The 19123-nt window shown below is 36.8% G+C and overlaps 1 long non-coding RNA gene and 1 pseudogene across 1 annotated transcript; both read left to right on the plus strand.

Annotated features, from left to right (window-relative positions):
- The first annotated feature begins 1037 nt into the window (after positions 1-1037).
- On the plus strand, positions 1038-7155 carry LOC124337819 (annotated as a pseudogene).
- An 8-nt stretch (positions 7156-7163) lies between these two features.
- Positions 7164-19112, plus strand: LOC124335949. Its single transcript, XR_006916966.1, has 7 exons — positions 7164-7361; positions 7472-7570; positions 11259-11366; positions 17389-17503; positions 17981-18078; positions 18178-18328; positions 18509-19112. It is a non-coding gene; the product is annotated as an uncharacterized LOC124335949 (long non-coding RNA).
- The last annotated feature ends 11 nt before the right edge of the window (positions 19113-19123 follow it).

Below are 19123 nucleotides of genomic sequence, written 5' to 3' on the forward strand. Positions count from 1 at the left end.
CTAGCTGGTTAAGGCGTTAAGCTTTAAATGTCTCTTTACTGGATACAACATCTAAAACACTAAAATTGTTTTTCGTATACTATACAGCATCGTTTCTCCAGTCCCGCTATAGCTAGAATTTTAATATTTTTCTTTAAGCTCGTTAACGATTTCCAACACGAAATACCCTTAGTTTGTTCAAATTTTAGCCATTTTACCCCGCAATTGTTTTATCGGTTTTTCGCATAAAATATTGTTTTCTACTCATTTCCTTGTTTCAACCGGTGCGATTTTTGCTCTGTGTGCAAAGTTTAGAAGGTTCAAACCACTTATGTTTTTTTAAACATTGAACATTCATTGATGTTTGTCTATTTCTAAACAAGCGTACGCTTGGTTTTTGTGTGTTTCGTAATCTGTATTGCAATCTGTATACATATAATCTAAAATACAGAGTTAAAAGAATTTAATAAAAATGTGTACTACATCACAACGCTAAACTGAGGCTCTTTGAGTGATGAAACTTTTAACTGATGACAATGAGTCAAAAACGTTTAACCCAATGCTTCTCAACATAACAAGCGGAGTCCAAGTTGTTCCATACAGTGTTAAGTTGTCAGGTCCAGGTAGTTAATTAAGTAAAGTAACTAAGTGTATTCGACGAGGCGAAAGAGCTACTCACTACCAGCTAAGCCGAAGCAGACTGCCCTTCTTCCTGCTCGCTGCTTCCAAGCACCAGCGCTTGAGCGCAGCACGACATCTAGCGGTCACGGGAAGAAGGGCACAATACACAACAACTCTCCCCAAGCTGCAGTCTTGCCGTAAGCGCTGACCGATCGCTCCGCTCGCGCTCTAGTGGAGATTTTTAAGCGGAAGCTTAGCTAAAAATTTTTGAGCGAGCGGTAAGCGCCGCCTCCGCTAGATTTACTCATGCGCCATCTATCAATGAATTTTGTTACTAGGTGTATGTTTTTATTTGTTTATGTATTTTGTATGCATCTCGCCTGTCTCGGGTCTAATAAACGAAGAGTTTTAAGTGCTAAGCCTACATTTTCTGTAAAATGGATTTACATGGTGGTACAGCTGAAAACAGGTAAACTTTTTTTCATAATCGGTGGTTTATTTTTGCTCGAATAATTAAATCATTTTATTACTTGAAGCTGCCAAGAGGAAGGAAGTGTGGCATCCAAAAAGAAAGTCTGGCTTCCACCAGAAATGTTTGAATTTGTGCGTGAAGTAAAAGATGTAGCCACATGTGAGTATAAATGTCTATTAGGATGTACTCCCCCCAAAAAAGCGGATGGCTCTATTAAGTTCTTACGGGCATCAAATACTAGCAGACATAATGCAAAACGTCACATTGAGGTATTTAAGTTTTTCAGTTCTCAGCTTATGACCGTGAATCACTGTGATTTAATATAGGAAAGCCATTGCACACCGACAGACAATACTGCAATGACTCGGTTTCTTGATCTAATCGCTAAAAACAAGAAAGTTACGGAGAGACTAAAGCCAGTAACAAGTATCGAACAATGGGAGTTTCCAACACAAGATGCGTTAGATAACTACATCACTGTATGGGTCGCAGCTATTTACGTTTTCATTATAACATTTACTGATTTGATTTATTTGTATGTTTTACCAACAGGAATACTTGATAGTATCAAGACTTTCATTCAACCACGTTGGAAGTGAAGCTTTTATTACTTACACAAAGAAATTAGCTGGTGAAAGCTTGATTATTCGCGGAAGAACGTTTTTTACAAAAAGGTTGAACAGTTGTTCGAATTGAGAAGGAAGCAGCTAGCTGATACACTTGAAAAGATTGATTTTGTTGCCACTACTCTAGATGGCTGGAGTAGCCCTCACAGAAAAAAATTTATTGGTGAAACCGTTCATTGGTTCAACGAAAGAGATAAGAGAATTAGTGGCTGCCTGACGATCAAACGCATAATTGGACCAACTACCTATTTAGTCATTGGCCGTCTTCTTGAAAAAAATCACAGCAATTTCAACATTAGTGGAAAAGTGTCAATGATGACCACAGATAACGGCTCAAATTTTTTTAAATCGGCAAGAGAATTTAGTGTACATTCTGGTGCTCCAGAGTTTGACGAAGAACAATGCGATGAAGAATACAACCATGTTGAATTTCTTAATCTCTCCACAATTTTATCTAATCTTCCACAACCAAGTCAGCTGCCTAGAGGGTTACTGCCAATTTGCCTGCCACCACATTCGAAATGAGCTTGCCACTTGTCAAATCTATGCTGTACTGTGGACTTGGATAAAATTACTGATCCCACTTTTAACACCATCATGAAAAGTGTTGAAACGAAAGTTACTAAACTTTGCATCACACAGAGCTTCAGTGACAATACGTCAGGTATGATTAGAATGGAACTTGGTGGCCTTTTCGTGAAGAAAAACGACACAAGGTGGAATTCAGGATACAACTCAAAGTTCAGAATGCATCAATTTGCTACAAATAAGAAAACGGAATTATTCAAATTGATGGTGACATTGAAAATTGAACCGTTCCAGCCAGTCGAAATAAAATTCCTTGAAGAGTATCTGAAAATTCTAAAAGAAGTAGTTGATTTCCTTATCATTATGCAGGGTGAGGAAAATATCGGTATGGGTTATTTACTTCCAACGATATTTATTTTAGAAGAAAAACTGCATTCCTTTAAAGAAGATCGTACTATTCAATTCTGTGGCCCATTGGTTGAAAAACTAATATCATCCTTCTCAACAAATTATTAAAAAACTGTTTTATTGGTAGTAAAAACACTAATAGAATTTCTTATGACTTTCTTTCATTTAAGATTCTGCGACATCAGGGAGTCAAAACTACAAAATTTTTTTGTCCTCTGTCAAAAATTCAATTTTTGGGAACGTTGCGAAAATGGCCTGTTTGCATGAGGTTCTCTGGCACGTTCCCAAACTTTGGGTAAATACCGTAATTGTTCTTTGCTTAAATAGCTATCAAAAATTTTTTGTTTTTGTTTATTTTAAAATGGATCCTAAAGGGGGTACAACGCTAACAAAAGCCATTTAATAAGTTGAATTTTATGTTGAATTGTATGTTGAATGTTCCCAAATGAAAATAGCCCCATACTCTCTTGAAGTAATACTCCTGTTTTCCGGTAGGGGTCAGGTCGTCCGCCAGGGGTGATCAGTCATTTTCCCGTTTCCTTACTGTTTACGTGCTTCACCCACACGTATTTTCTGGTATAGGCTATCTGTTTCACAAATGTGTGTTTTTTTATTATTTTATTTCAGAATTTTACATAGCCTTTCCTCGTGTCCCGTGAATTATTTAATAATTTTACTTTAAAATTCAATTGTAAAAAAAAAGTTTTATGACACACTCTTTTCCGTATGAATAGAGTACTTACAACAGTGTTGCGCGATTTCTTTTAAAATCAAACATTCAATCGTGCAACACTGTTTGGGGACGCATTCATAAAACAGAGACCACTGACACTGACGAGAATCAAGTAATGGGCTTTCCTCGATCTCTCTGGCCTTACCATCATTAAATGAAACCTATAAACGTTGGAGCTGATTCCTGATGTCCGGATTTGGGGCTCTAAAAAGCTATACTATTTTAGCAGTAATCTGTCTGATCGATTCCCTTTGTTCAGTTGCTGTAACATCTTGGGCTTTGTTGGATTCTCTCCTTAACGTAGCCAATGTTCTTGCAATGTTTTCCTCTGTTGCTCTCAGTTTTGAGGCGAAATCGTTCGTTTTTTCATGTATGGTAGTTCTAAGGTTCGCTACACCTTCCTGTATGGCCGGCATAGCGCCTGTCAACATTGTGATTGACTGGGACTGTTCCCTTAGTATGGCATTCACCTCACTTAACTGGGCATTGGTGTTGTTAATGTGCTCCGTTAAGTTTGCTATCCTCTGATTACACATTATGACTTTTTGCTTTACCCTATCCATCATAGCTGGATAAACACAATTTACGTTACGTTACATTACGTTACAAACACAATAATATTTAAAGCTCCTGTTAAAACTATTTACAACTTTGTTACTTGTGATTCGTTTCCATATAGGGGACAATATCCTAGAAGATCTAGAAGCCACCATTTGAAATTATCTTAGCCTAATTGCCTTTAGCAATTGAAAAAAACAAGAAGAAAAACAAACCAGGGTTTACCTTCTGCTGTTGTACAGAAATATGATGAAAAGAAAATTACCACGTTGTTTCCCTGGCAAGTTTATTGTCTTCAGACAGGAAAAGTATCGGTTGGAAGCAACCTGATTTACAGTGCACCTACGTCATCTGGCAAAACCCTGGTTTCTGAATTGCTGATGTTGAAAACAGTGGTTGATTTTAAAAAGAAGGGTAAGTAATTCATTTGTGTATTAATATAATGATTAATAGAAAACTCACACTTCCTTACACTGGTTTTTATTTTGCAGCATTGTACGTTTCACCTTTCGTAGCTGTTGCAAGAGAAAAAAACTGTTTTTTTGTAAAGCGTCACGGAAGACGTTGGTATTCGAGTGGAGAGCTTTGCTGGATCCAGTAGTCCACCTGGTGGCCTCAATAACTGTGATATAGCCATTTGCACCATCGAAAAGGCAAATAGTCTCGTCCACAGACTAATTGAAGATTGTTCCCTTGACCAGTTGGGTATAGTTGTGGTAGACGAGCTTCACATAATTGGAGACTCTCATCGTGGATATCTCCTAGAGTTACTGCTAACCAAAATGTTGTATGCCGCAACTCGTAGTGGAAGTCGATCTCCCATTCAAATAGTTGGAATGTCAGTGACCTTGCCAAGTCTTGAAATTCTTTCAAAATGGTTGCGTGCAGATCTTTATCAAACAAACTTCAGACCCATCGCATTAAAAGAACACATCAAAATCGGTAAAGAGATTTGCCACCCGGACTTTCGATTAATCAGAAAGATTGATCCGGCTCGTCTCGTCCCCAACGACATGGAACATTCGATCTACTTGTGTCTTGAAACGATGCGTGATGGTCATTCGGTTTTGATCTTTTGCCCGTCTAAAGAGTGGTGCGAGACAATGGCCCAGAATATCCGCGACGAATTCGTCAATCTTTGATCCTTTCCAAAAACTTTCTACGGCGCCATTCTCCACGAACAACTGAAAAGAGATTTATTAGCACAAGTTGCTGCTGGACTAGATCCGGAACTGGGTAAAACGATTCGCTTTGGTGTGGCTTTCCATCACGCCGGTTTAACTACGGAAGAAAGAGAAATTATCGAAGCAGCATTCCGGAATGGCGTTATTCGAGTATTGATTGCTAGATCCACCCTTTCTTCTGGTGTCAAATTGCGTGTTCATCGAGTCATCATTCGTACCATTATATTTCACGGAACGATGATGGATCAACTAGTTTACCGACAGATAATTGGACGAGCTGGTCGCTTCGGTGTAGACACGGACGGTGATAGGTAATATAAGACTCTGGTAATAATTGTAGTTTCAAATTTTAACTTATATCTATTTTTACAGTTACCTCATCTGTCAACCCTCTGAAAAACAACGAGTTCAAAGAATGTTGAACGCTGTACCTCCACCGTTAAAGAGTTGCCTACTCTTAGATTCAACACCTTCTACTGACTTATCTAGGACTGTTACCTCCAGTATGAAACGGGCCATGTTAGAAGTTATCGCTACAGGATTAGCCTCAACAGAAGAGGATTTGAAATTGTATGCTTCGTGCACACTGCTCGCATTGTTAAATGACGTGCCAGATGCAGCGATTCAAGCTTGTGTCGCTTGGTTAGTGAGCAACGAATTTATTCGCCGACAAATAGTCGATGAGGGTAAAGAACGCCTGACTCCTACTCAACTGGGGCTCGCCTGTTTAGCGTCGTCGCTGTCACCGGACGAGAGCTTGGTTCTCCTTAACGAACTAAAAACGGCCAGGAGGAGAGGGCTAATCCTAGATAGTGATCTTCATCTCGTCTATCAGGTTTTTTCCCAAAATAATAATTAAAATTTTTTTTAACTAAGCTTAACTTTTTATTGTGCTTAGATTCCCGACATATGTGTCAGACCAGATGACGCAAATTGACTGGCGTCATTATCTGACACTATGGGAAGAATTGAAATGAAAGCCAAAAACGCGTTGGAGAAGCGGTAGGAGTTGAAGGACGGTTTCTGATTCGAGCTAGGAAAGGCACCGTCACTACAACGGATTCTGAACAGTCAAGGCAAATGGCCATCCACCGACGATTCTATACGGTCTTTGCACTCCATGAATTAACGAATGAAGTCCGTCTAGCCAACGTGGCTCGAACCTACAAAATGAATAAAGGAACTCTACAGTCTTTGCAGCAACAAACGGTTACTTTTGCTGGTATGTTTATTCAATCATATTTATCAAACAAAAAAGTAAAAATGTAATAAATCTTTCTAGGTATGGTGACCATTTTTTGCCACCGACTCGGCTGGAAAACGCTTTACGTTTTGTTGGTTACTTCCAGTCTCGCTTGCAGTTTGGAGTCCAATTTCAACTTTGCGATTCGATACGGTTGCCATCCATGCTGTCTCATACCGCAAGATTACTTTATGATGCTGGCCTAACGAATGTATCTGCAGTGGCTACAGCATCCCCCGAAAACATCGAAGTCCTCTTGAAGAACGCCTGCCCTTTTAAAAGCGCCAAGGAAACGGAAGAAGCTAAGAAACTGGGTGAAACCGACGTCGACGCTCGCGCGCTGGTATCTGAAGCTCGGAAGATTTTACAGCTGGAACTAGAGAAATTAAGGACATCACTTGGGCCTCTTGATATTCCGAATTCAATAGAAAATAATTTGTCGGCCAACTTATCGGATGTCGGATGTCGGAATTCTCCAAAAGCGTCGACGCCAATCCTTAAGGAATCACCCATCCTTCGAAAAATCCTTACTCCACCAGCCAAAGTTAAGTCCACCATGAAGGAGAATTTGAAGCCGGCAAATATTACCCCTGACATGTTTGCCGAGTCATCAATAGATTCTTTGCAATCGTTTGCAGAGTCTCTACATCGATCAGCAAAAAATTAAGGAGTAATTCAGATACCATTACTCCATTAACTAAAGCCGCCGGAATTCTTGAGAGTCTTCGGCTATTGGACGATGGATTTTTTGATACGATACGTACTTCACCCTTTTCTGCTTGCATAGAGAAACTGGCACCTGTAACGGAAAAGCCATTTCCGAAATGCTCCAAACGACGCGTGTCTGTTGAAGATGTGTCTTTCCTAGAAGCCACTCCACAAAATCAGCACTCTATCGGCAAACGATCATTTGCCTTTTTCTCTTTTTGTCAGTTTTGGTCGGAAATGGGAAATTGTCTTGTTGTGATTCGGTTTTGAGATCTTCTTCTCTTCCTTGACTTACTTCTTCGTAAGTATTTATTATTTCCCAATGTTTCATATTTTCTATATGCACAAACATTAATTTCTATTTTCTTGGTTGTTTTGTCCTTGTTGCCACTGGGGTGGCTCCATTAAAAGTTGACGCATAATTTGCAATTTCTCCATTGACTGCCGGAATCGGATCTACTGCCTGAATCTGATCGACTGCAGGAATTGGAATTATTGGAACATTTGCAGGTATTTGGTAACGTGCCCTTGCTTGAAACCGTTGTAAACGGAATTTTTTCAATACGTAGAATGGAATCAATTGTGCTCGATATTTTTGTAGATAGCTATCGATTTCTTCACGACACACATAGCCTTCTTCAAACATAATATTCATTAATTGCGAACATTCGCCATGCAATTTACGAATTGAATTCCAGTTTTCAATTAAGCATTGAGGGGTACATTCCTTTTCATTTTGCATATTTTTGGTTAAATGAAAAATTTTATCTGATTCATTGCATTTGGCGCACAATTTGTGGCACATTTTGAGTATGAGAGTGTTGTGGTTGATTTCAAACAGGTCTTTATACTAAAAGAAAAGAATGAAATGGTAGGTATGTTAACGCCGAACATATGAAATCGTACCGATGACTCTGTTACTTCCATGGATGAATTTGGTATCATTGACTCAACTTTTCTTATTAGCATGTCACCTCCTTTCTCTTGTCCATTTTCAATATCAGATAAATATGGTTCTTATATGTCATCCATGTCATGGGTTTTTTCCTTTTCTTCTTGGAATTCCAGACATTCTTCGTCGCAGGGTGGATGCATTTTATGCGCAGTTGAAGTGAGATATTGTAATCTAAGTGAAATGCTTGTTACTTAATAATTAAATCAATAATTTCATGGTTCCAAAATGTAGCTTTTCCCAATTTTAACTTCAAGTGATTTGGAATTGCGATGGTGATCAGGATATTTTTGAATAAGGAACTGGTTTTGTGCGATTGTCAGTTCTCAAAGGTTGGATCGCGTTTGAAATCTTGAATGTCTTGTCGTTTTGTACACGATTTTTATTCAGTCGTCTTGAATTAAGTCGAATTTTGCCTAATTTCTTTTTCTTGTTATTTTTTTTTCTATCTTTGTGTTTTGGGAACTGTCGTTTCTGTGACGCTTTTTTGAAAGTCACTCGATCGTAGGTTATTTTTTTGCCGCGCGTTTCTATAAAAGTGTCGATGAGTCTTTTCATGTCAGGTTGGAATAAAGACAATTCACATCGCGGTTTATCGTGTCAATTGTTTTTATGTCCGCCATTTTTGTTGGTTGTTTTGGTTTTCTGTATTGGCTCCCCATACAAAGTGGAATTTGGTAATCAGTTTGTTATTTTTTTAATTTTTTTTTGTGTCAGTTAATTGCTACGCATCTTGTTTAGTATGTGTCGCAATTTGTGTTTCCTGATCATATTTCATGTATTTTTTAAAAAATGTTTTCCCCCTAATGCTTACGGTTCTAGAGATCGAATTGTCGGAGAATCAGCCCAATGGTAGAAAAAGGAGAAAAGGAAAATATGAAAAAGGGGGATTCCATACTTATTATTAATAATAATATTACTTATTATAATATAATAATTAATTTATAAATTACAAAATTAAAATAAACACACTTATTTTTATCTGTAACCCAGGTAGCATTGGATGTCATTGGGATGTCTATTTGATATTCCCATGTCATTTTGATGTTCCTGTCAATTAGTTGACATGAATTTGACATGAATTTGTTATAAATTATTTGACATCCCATGTATGATACGAAATGGATATGTATGTGACATTACATTTGTTAATGAAAAATTCTAATCTATTTTCTGATATTTTTTAATGTATTATTTACTGTACAAAAATTGACATCAATTTTTGTATATGCAAATCACGTGAATTTGACATTCAGTAATTTTACGTAAATTAAAAACATGCGAAAATAATGTGTAAAATTTGACATCATATTCAAAATATCATAACGACATGTTATTGATGTAACGTTTTCCGATACAATTTTTTGAAATAAAAAATTGACATGAAATTGATATATTAATATTGACATCATATTTCAAATAAGAAAATGACTTGCTATTGACATTCTTTTTTAAATATCATTTTTCGAATAAAAAATGGACACGTACTTTAAGTGTAAAATTCGATATCATTTTTAAAATATCATAACGACATGTTATTGATGTAACGTTTTCCGATACAAATTCTTGAAATGCAAAATTGACATGAAATTGATATATTAATATTGACATCATATTTCAAATAAGAAAATGACTTGCTATTGACATTCTTTTTTAAATATCATTTTTCGAATAAAAAATGGACACGTACTTTAAGTGTAAAATTCAATATCATTTTTAAAATATCATAACGACATGTTATTGATGTAACGTTTTCCGATACAAATTCTTGAAATGCAAAATTGACATGAAATTGATATATTAATATTGACATCATATTCCAAATACTTGCTATTGACATGCTTTTCGTTATATCATTTTTCGAATAAAAAATGGACACGTAATTTACAAATTTATGTTCACATCGTTTTTCTTTTACAATTTATGCTATGAAACGGACATTTAAATGATGTACTATTTTCTATATAATACATTTTCAAATAGAAAATGGACATCTTAATAAATAAATTAATGCTGTTTAACATCCTTTTTGAAATATGAAACGCACACATTAATCTTCCACTGCTTTTACCAATAACATATATTTTTTTAACTGCCCAAATAAAATTGAAAAGATCACATGAAACTGACGTGCAGTGAACCAAAATTGTGTATTAATCAAAAGTATTTGCAAACTACTTGTCAAGTAGATCAATTTTCATTTATACATATCACATTTTCCAACTTGAAATATTTTCAAGCATGCATCCCTTTCCTTTTATTAAAATTATATCGATTTCTGAAAACGTAAGTATTCTATCGTATAATATTAAGTTTAAGTACTAGTTTTTTCGACCAACACGCCCGCTACCCTCTAACTCTTATTTTCTATACTAACAAAGACTATAAAACTTTCTAAGTCCTTACGTACAGGTTCAAATGTAATTCATAAATATATAACATTTAAATAAGTCAATTGGTCAAGTGGTTAGCGAGCTGGGCTCGGAAGTCAAAGGTTGAAGGTTCTATACAGGCCCATGTCGTATCTTTTATTAGTCTTCTATACAACCCCGAACGTTTCGTATTGCGATACGATACAAATTTTTCGGGTTTGGGAACCCCAGATCTGGTTTAGCGAGAATTTAGGGCGTTTATAGTTGTTAAGTTTTTTAACAGTGATATCTAATTCATGCATTTTTATTGATATCAATGTCATGCGGTTTAATTGACATCCATTTAAGGCAGTGTTTTGTATATCTTTGTTATAAACATAATTAGACGTGGTTTCAATGTCATACGGAGAAAAAATATTCAAACGTCATTTTCATGTGACAAAATTGATGTTATTTTTTCATGTCCAAACGAACTTCGTTGGCGCGACAACATTGATATCCAAACGATATTACTCTTTTCATTCTTTTTTTGTCTAAAAGTTGATGTCAAAAGTATTTCAACAGCACATCAAAACGACATGAAAATTGTTACCTGGGAAGTAAGTAAAGTTAGACACATCTGATTTTTGTTTTGTAATTTTTTGAGGGGTTTTACTTCGATTATGCCACCTTTGGTGGTGTTAATTGAGGTTTGTTGAATGTAGATGTTGGTTGTGGCATGATGAATCGAAATCTTGTAGTAGCAGCCTTTGAGATCCAGGTTTTTGGTGAATTCAGTGTCATCATTCCAAAGGACAAGTTTAATCTGAACATGATTTTTTTATTTACAGTGTTGTTTCAAACTTTGACTTCAATTTGTGTACGGTTTCTCCAGGTGTTAAGGATTCATCGAAGACATCAAGTTCCTTTTTAGTGTATCCACCCTTGACTACATGATTTGGTTCCCACTCTTTTCGGATGATGGCCTCAACATCTAATGGAAGTATGTAGTAATGTGTTTTTATTAGATCGGAGGGTTTGTGAAATTTTGTTCCTTTTGCAGTTTCATGGGGAAGATCTTGAGTTTCTTTGAGCAGAGTTCTTTTAACCATGTTCGTTCCTGGAAAATCAGGTTCTGTGTCATTTTTTTATCCGGGAGAAGTTTTGTTAGATTTGGTTGGGCCTTTTTGTAAAGTTTGTTTAAATTTTTTTTAAGTTACCTGCGTTCTTTCTGGTTTCTGCTATTACTATTTCGTGAATCAATGGAAAAATCTGATCAGTACTGATCGCTTCGTCTACTCTGGCATATTGTAGTGTGTAAAACTGTCCTTTCTTGATAACGTTGAAGTATTTCTGCGCTTGTTTTCCGAATGCTTTGATCCTAATCATTCCTAATTGATCTCGCAGACCGAAGAAAAATTTTTTATTGTAGTTTTTAATAGGAAACAGTCTTGAAATCCGTTCTCCCTTTTATTTTCTATCTGAAATGTGAAAAATTGGTTAGTAATGAAGACTTATTTAAAAAAAATTAATAAACGTGCTCAATCGATAATACGTTTTGAGTTGAGGAGCGATTTCGGTGACTTTGTTGTAGGATTCCTGTGATTTCGCCGATGTTTTTTTCGCTTGTTCCGGTTGTGGCTTGGTTGTTTCCTTCCTCGCCGCTCGAACTGCTGTCGCTCTCTCGAATCATTTTGACGAATTGTGTGCTGCGTCGATAGAACCGAGGGTTATTAAAAGCAAAGTCGGTTGTTGGTATGTCGACGATGGTTTCGTTGAAATTACGATGATTTCTTTTTATTAGCTTAAGTGGGTTGGAAGACGGGGTATATAATGTTTAACCTACGTCTGGTAACTTCTTTGAATTGAATTTTTCTTTTGATTTGATGTTCTTTGAACTTTGGATGGGTCTTTTATTTTTTATAATGTATTTTTATTATTGATTTCTTCTGTCGTCGTTGTTGCTTTTTCTCAGAGAGATAGAAACCTTTTAGATTTTTTCTTTAATTTTTTTCGTTTCATCTACGTTCCAAATGACAAATTTAATTCTAACTTACTTGCTTCAAAAAATATTGTATATAAGAAGTATATCACAATAGGCAGAGTGGCAGACATATATGCCAAAAGCCTTAAAATGTTTGTTACAGTCAATAATCAGTTGACCACAACACACAAGGGATGGGAGTCTTCTGTTTAAATACCTTTTTCCAGGGGTAGCAAATTGGGAGGTAGCCAGTGACGGCTTTATGGGTAGCTAGTGTGGGGTAGCGAGTGCCGAATGTAGCAGGAGTCCCCATGCCAACCCAAGTCTATGATTCCCGAATCAAAATGACCGGATTCCTTCGCCTGCAGTCACAATAGCTGTCATGGTGTCGCAAAAGTATTTGAACAGACTGTTCTGAATACAATCAGGCATCCCCAGAAGGCGGTTCAGAAATTTTGAAACATTATTTGCATAGTCATCATCCAGTTTAAATTTATCAGAATGGTTTTTGCATCCATGAATAATACCTACATCAATTAATGTTACCGCAACATCTTCGAAGGGATAAAAAATATATACCTAATGGAGGGGTTTAACCATAAAAGAATGAACCCTCAACCCTCACCCTCAAAGAAATTTCCGATGTAATCAGAAGGAGGCAAGGCAGGTGCTGATAGAAGAATCTTTTCTTGATATGCAAAGAAAATTGTTTGCAGTATCGATCTCAGAGCATCTCGGCCATAAATGGTATTGATGTTGAACTGAGAGAGATCACACGTTTCTGTGGCATGTCTATCATCATGGGTAAGTGCACCCAAACTTTTTAGACGTTTTGCTACAGCAGACGCAAATCGCCGCTCTCCTGCCACACCGGAGATTAAAAAAACATATTCTGGAGCACAGATCTGTAAATAGAAAATAAAACAAATTTTTAACAAATCTTTTCGTTTCCTGAAAGTTACTTATAAGCGTACTTGGTTACTCCTATGGGTGCGACCAAACTGTTGAAGCGCCCGCTCGGCACTGCATGGTAGTTCCAGAGTAATGTGAACACATTGGCGTTGATTTATGACTCGTCGGTCAGCCTTAAAATACCAAATAATAGTTGAAAGGTACACACAGTTTCGATGTATTAGGTAGATACCTGTAGCGAAGTTCCAACACTGGTGGCCTCATAAATTATGGCTACATTTTTGTTTCAGCCATGAAACGATTTTTTTCTTCAATGTTAATCATTTTCAGAGTGACATATTTTTCGGTTCACGACATTTGCTGGATCTAAAAAGGAAAAAAAAATTGTTCGAAAGTAAACAAATATATCTTTTCGAAAATGTTGATTACCTAACAATCGTCGTTTTTAAAGAGTCTACTCTTCCGTCCTGTCATTTCTGCCACACATTGTGGACCTCCCAATTTTTCTATAAGCTCATCTATAGAATTACAAGGTAGTTCGTTTTGATCCTCAATCATTATCTGTATTTCCAGTTTCTTTTGAACAGCCAGTAGTTCATCTAGACTCAAGGTCAGAAGGATGGCTTCAGATGGCTGCTGGTTGGCTTCAGACGAAGCTAGGTTTCCTCCACTAGTACCTGGATTTAAAAAGTATGGTTATTGGACTGGAAAAGAATGCTTATATTTTAGTGGCTACTACATTCTCCGAATGACTCAGACATGATGTAACGCTGGTCTGGAAGCACAGTACCTTTTTTCCTATTCAGAACCTCTTCTGAATAAATTTAAACGGACAGAGAGTGGGAAATGTTTGTCAACCAGGGTTTTCAATACCCCTTCCGCAGTAGAAAAAAAGCAGAAATATTATTTTCGTTGCTGGGGTGCTTTAGAGATTCTGCCTCTCCAGTAGATTGGAAACACATTTCAGGGCAGACTGATTGTTTTTATTATCTTTAATAGTTACTTTTATTAAAAATCACGAATTAAAAAATTAAAACTATAATTGAATTTAGCTTGTATATTTTCCCAATCAGTAAACGACATAAACTTCTATCAAAATTTGTCTTCCATTAATAGAGGGAAAACTGCAAAAGTATTGTCATTTGGCACGGTGGTATCATCGTCCGAAATATTGCCGTCGTTATTTAAAATTGGGATAAGCATTGCTTTACATTTAACATCGGAAATGCGTACTTCTGATAGGACATCTTCCAACAACTGGACCTCGGTAATTTTTGAAATATTTGCGGCGTTTCTAAGATTCTCGTACAAGCTTGATATCACAGACATTTTTCGGCTAATTAAATAAACAAACCTAGCGCGTTGCACAACTTGTGAATCAAGAAGAAAGTTTCATTGTTTAAGTAAACACAGTTGTTGGGTGGCAAGCACGACAGCCTCCAGTGATCACACTGTGCTACTTTGAATTGGCGTTCTCTGGTGTTTTCAAATGGATTAGTTGGCCCATTCTTATGCTCTTGTTTTAAAATCACTGAATTTGGGGTAGTTTTCAATCCGCAATAATTCTGAGTTTTGGATGATTCACTAAGAGGTTTGACTAATTGAGCAAGTGGGTTGCTGCTGCGCCTAATGCGTCTTTTCAATTGCTGTAAGTAATTTTCAAACGGGAAGCTACTAAATTTATCCAAAGGACCGAATGGCATGACATCATCAGGTATCAGGTATCAGGTGGCTGGACAGTGTACATTAAATGTTCTGAAATGCCCACCGTACAGCTTTTCTGATTCCCTGGCAAAATGTTTCAAAAACCGTTCACATTAATGATTATGAGTAAAACAGAGAGGTTGTGAACAAAGAAATGTGATTGCCACATGGAAACATAGGAAATGGTTATAAAGCGGGGAAGGAAGAATTCCCTTTAGCACAATTGGGCCAGTATAAAGCAGCAACTGTCTTTATTCAGTTGCTTTCCAACGACACAGTTCCGAAAGAGAGCGAGGAAGTCGTGAAAATTCACTTGGAACCCAATTTTTTAATAATTCTAGACGGTCTTATATTTATTCAAGCATTTCAGGAGTGATTAAATGCTGTTTAGTTTGATGATTCATCCAATGAATGAGAAGTTTATTACCCATCACACCCATGCAGACCAAATGCATGTAGTCCAAAGGAATGTCTTTGATCATGTCAATTTGAAGGTTTTCTAGAACTGATTTCATTTTATGACGTGCTTGTGTTTTTCTGTCGGTAAAAGTCTGATGCGTGCGAAGTGCAGCATGCATATCTGGAAAAACTATCCTTCCTTTTTTTACTAGGCTTTACAAAGTTGATTCCAATAGCTTTGCATTTGGGACAAGCAAATTTCCCTGTAGTACACATGTGCCGGCAACGAAAGACCGAGCATGATCCATCATGATCTATCCAAATCACATAAGAAACCCTGTTCTAGAAAGAGGGCTGAGGAAGATGAAGACCCCACACATGAGTGTGATGAACAGGGTTTTCTATCAAAGAAAATGAAAATCGACTCTCTCCTGCCTGAAATTCAAAACAGAAACCTTGCTAGGTTGAAGGCTTTGGTCCGAATGGAATTGATGTAAAAATCCTTGGTAGCTTCTCGTTAAGTGAAAAACACAGATTTGTGGCTGTTCCAGCTCTGTTTTCAGCAACCCTTTCGGACAAAATTTCCATCATTGATGTCATCGTTGGGAATTACCCCCATTTCCCTATTAAGGAGAAGGCGCCAACAGACCCAGATGGTTTGATTCTACCTACTGACATCGACACAGAGCAGCTCATCGAAATACTGGAGCTGGTCGGAGCCGTCTGTATTTCTCACATCGATGATGGTGTCCGCAAATACGGCTGGGTATGCTTGAACGAAGCCATGAAATTGCGAGAAACCAGTGCCATTCCGAAGACTACCTTACCGCAGTCAAAATGGGGAAAACTCGTTTTGAGGAAAAAATGTGAAATTCAGAATTCTGACGAATTGAAAAAGTTGTTATCACAGAGGCATACACATTTGGCCACTCAAGCGTTCTTCACCAGTCGACGTATCCCTACAAAGGATGTTTTCCGAATACTTTTGTCATGTTCAATTTGTATAAGTTTGCTCTGGAAAACTGGGAAACCCGCTGGATAACTCCATCCCGCTCTTTTGCTATCGCACTATACCTCTTTGAACTGTTTGGAACAACAGATTTTTTGGATCAGCTAGTCCAAAATCCAACAGAGTCGAAAGATGTTTTGCATCTAACTTACATTGAATTCTATAAAATACTGATAAGGCGAAAACAGTTGCGATGGGAGTTAAGGAAACCCGATACAGTTTTCACGTTTGACAATTTGATCCTCGCCTTTGATTTCTCATGTGAATACCAACTTAAAGTTCGCGAACACGGTCAAAATGATGCAACTCAAAAAGAGAAAGATACTGCCGTTGTAATCCTCCATCTTCTGGAACTGTTTCCGTCACTTCCGAAAGCATCAATATTGCCATCTTAAGTATCTGAGTGCTTAATTGTAACACCTCTGCTCAGCGATCTGTACAATCCCGATAAGAGTTGATTCCGTTTTGGTTCCCACTAATTATTTTTTCTTCCGAAATTTGTCTTATTATGGGATGTCATCTATGCACATCATAATAACCTTCGCTTGTGGATAAATCAAAAGGGTTAAAAATTTATTATCTGATTTTTCACAACTGTTTTCACTTACAAGGCTTTTATTAAGTTGGCCACTTCCGCATTAATATTCTCAGTTTTTCCTAATGTCGAAAGGTACATGGGTTCTTCATGCTAGTACCCCTTACTGCAGTAGTTATTCTTTCTTTTTAACACAATTCCAAGATTCCATGTTAAAGTTTAAAAAGGAAAGAAAAAGCTTAAGATGTTTCTGGTTTATTTTTGCATACTGACGATAGATTTTGCTGATGTAGTTCATGCCGTGGCAAAGTAAAATTGCTTACAAGTTTGGATTCAATTCCATTTTAACTTGCATTTTACTTCGATTTTGAATATTTATCATGTTGTCTACATCAACAACTTATAAATAATGGTGTTACATAACAAGATTTCATAAAAACCGCCCAACTGTTATTAATTTCCGTTATTTTATTTATCGCAAGGTGGCAGATCGACTTGAGATTATTCGCGTAATCGGGTTTGGGTACTGTGTAGGCGTGCAGAATGAACATGCAAAGACAATGGCGGATGGAACATGGGATGGAAGAAGCCAAGAAGGTAAACATTGAAAATTGAAATGGCTATACGAATAGTTGAAGCAAATACGAGCCACTAATTGAAATCGAATGATCAGCATTTCCATGATGAAAAATGTTGGTCATTTAGCATTTACGGTCTGCACTGAAAAGAAAAGTATGAAGTGAGCGCTAGGGGATATATTCAGTGTAATCCTTAGTAATCCAGTTGCTAGTTAGTTCCAAAAAGCTATAAACATTAGGCTAATCTATGTAAATTTGTGTTTTGATTAAAATTGTGCCAGGAGAAGTAAGCTATTTAATTGCTGTGTTTTCATAAGTTACTTGTGTTTGAATTTTGAATGAGTTTGACATGATTTACTTGTCAGGGTTAGTTTGAATCAAATCTGAGTTTTATAAATTATTTCGGTTGGAAATTGGTAGGTTTCGTGGTACTTCCCAACTTCATGACTTTAAACATAATTTTTATTCGAGAATAACATTTCACTTAATTTAATAGGTTTCTCCGTTGTCAGTTGATGTTTTTCTTGATAAACACAACTGGATATTTTTGCTATTTGACAAGTGGTCTAAACATTCCTGCCTGAGCCTAAACAGGTGAGTTTGCTGATGCACAATTTTATTGTGAATGTTTGTGCAAATTTCTTTTGTTATTTCTTAAAATGTTCTTTGCTATTCAATTTGATATATAATCAGATGGATTTACATGAATGGTTGAAAATGAAGAGATAGAGGTGTGTCATTTGTACCCTTGCCAATATCTGCCAATCTGGGTCTGCAGACAAGCAGATAGGCAATGCATTCCAATAAATGTCAATAAAGTGCAAGCATGATTCTCTCAGTTACGGTAAGCCAGTTGTTATAAATTCTTTCATACTAGTTATAAATAAAGACCATTAAAATGTGCTCACAGTGGTGCTTTTTATAGTTCAATTTTAGTAACATATGAAAGATTTGTCTTGACAATTATTTTGACTGCTTTTCGTGTCATTCTATTTCGTTGTTTTCACTGTTCTCCTTACCATAGAAATCTGCAAGGGAGCCCTGGAAGGATATAACTATGCGGAACCGAATCACCTACGCCCTACTCTTCTTCGGTTTTCTAAAAGAGTTCTTCCGCTTCATCAGACACTAACGACATCTATTCTGCTGCCGCTGTGAAAGAACTCTTTCGCTCTCATGCGCTGCAAGGTACTCTGTGAATCCTCTAATGTGAACATCCTGGCTTCCAAGTTCAAGAATCCTCACCATTGCACATCACAGCTGTGGTGTGTTGCACATCCAAACAGCTGTCATTCTGCTTAATCGTGTTATATATCGTGCTTATTCGTGTTGTATTGCTTAATTGATGTTCATTTGGTTCACCAAATACACGACGAATTGCTTTTCGAGGTAAGTTTTACAGAATAAAAGATCAGACAGTTTATTTATTCCATTCGTATTGCGAACTTTAGATACCAACTAACTGCGTGGAATTATCACAAATCCTTTGGACCGACACATGTTAATTGTGTTTGTTGTGAAATTTTGAATGTCTAAAAGTAGAAATGTCACGTTAGGAGAAAAGTTTGAAATTGACAACTGCAACAATATTTACTTTGATAAGTCGAATGAAAAGAATCAACAAAGAGCTGAGCCTCTT

Source organism: Daphnia pulicaria, chromosome 4 (genome assembly GCF_021234035.1).
Source record: "Daphnia pulicaria isolate SC F1-1A chromosome 4, SC_F0-13Bv2, whole genome shotgun sequence".
In the NCBI taxonomy this organism is placed as follows: Eukaryota; Metazoa; Arthropoda; class Branchiopoda; order Diplostraca; family Daphniidae; genus Daphnia; species Daphnia pulicaria.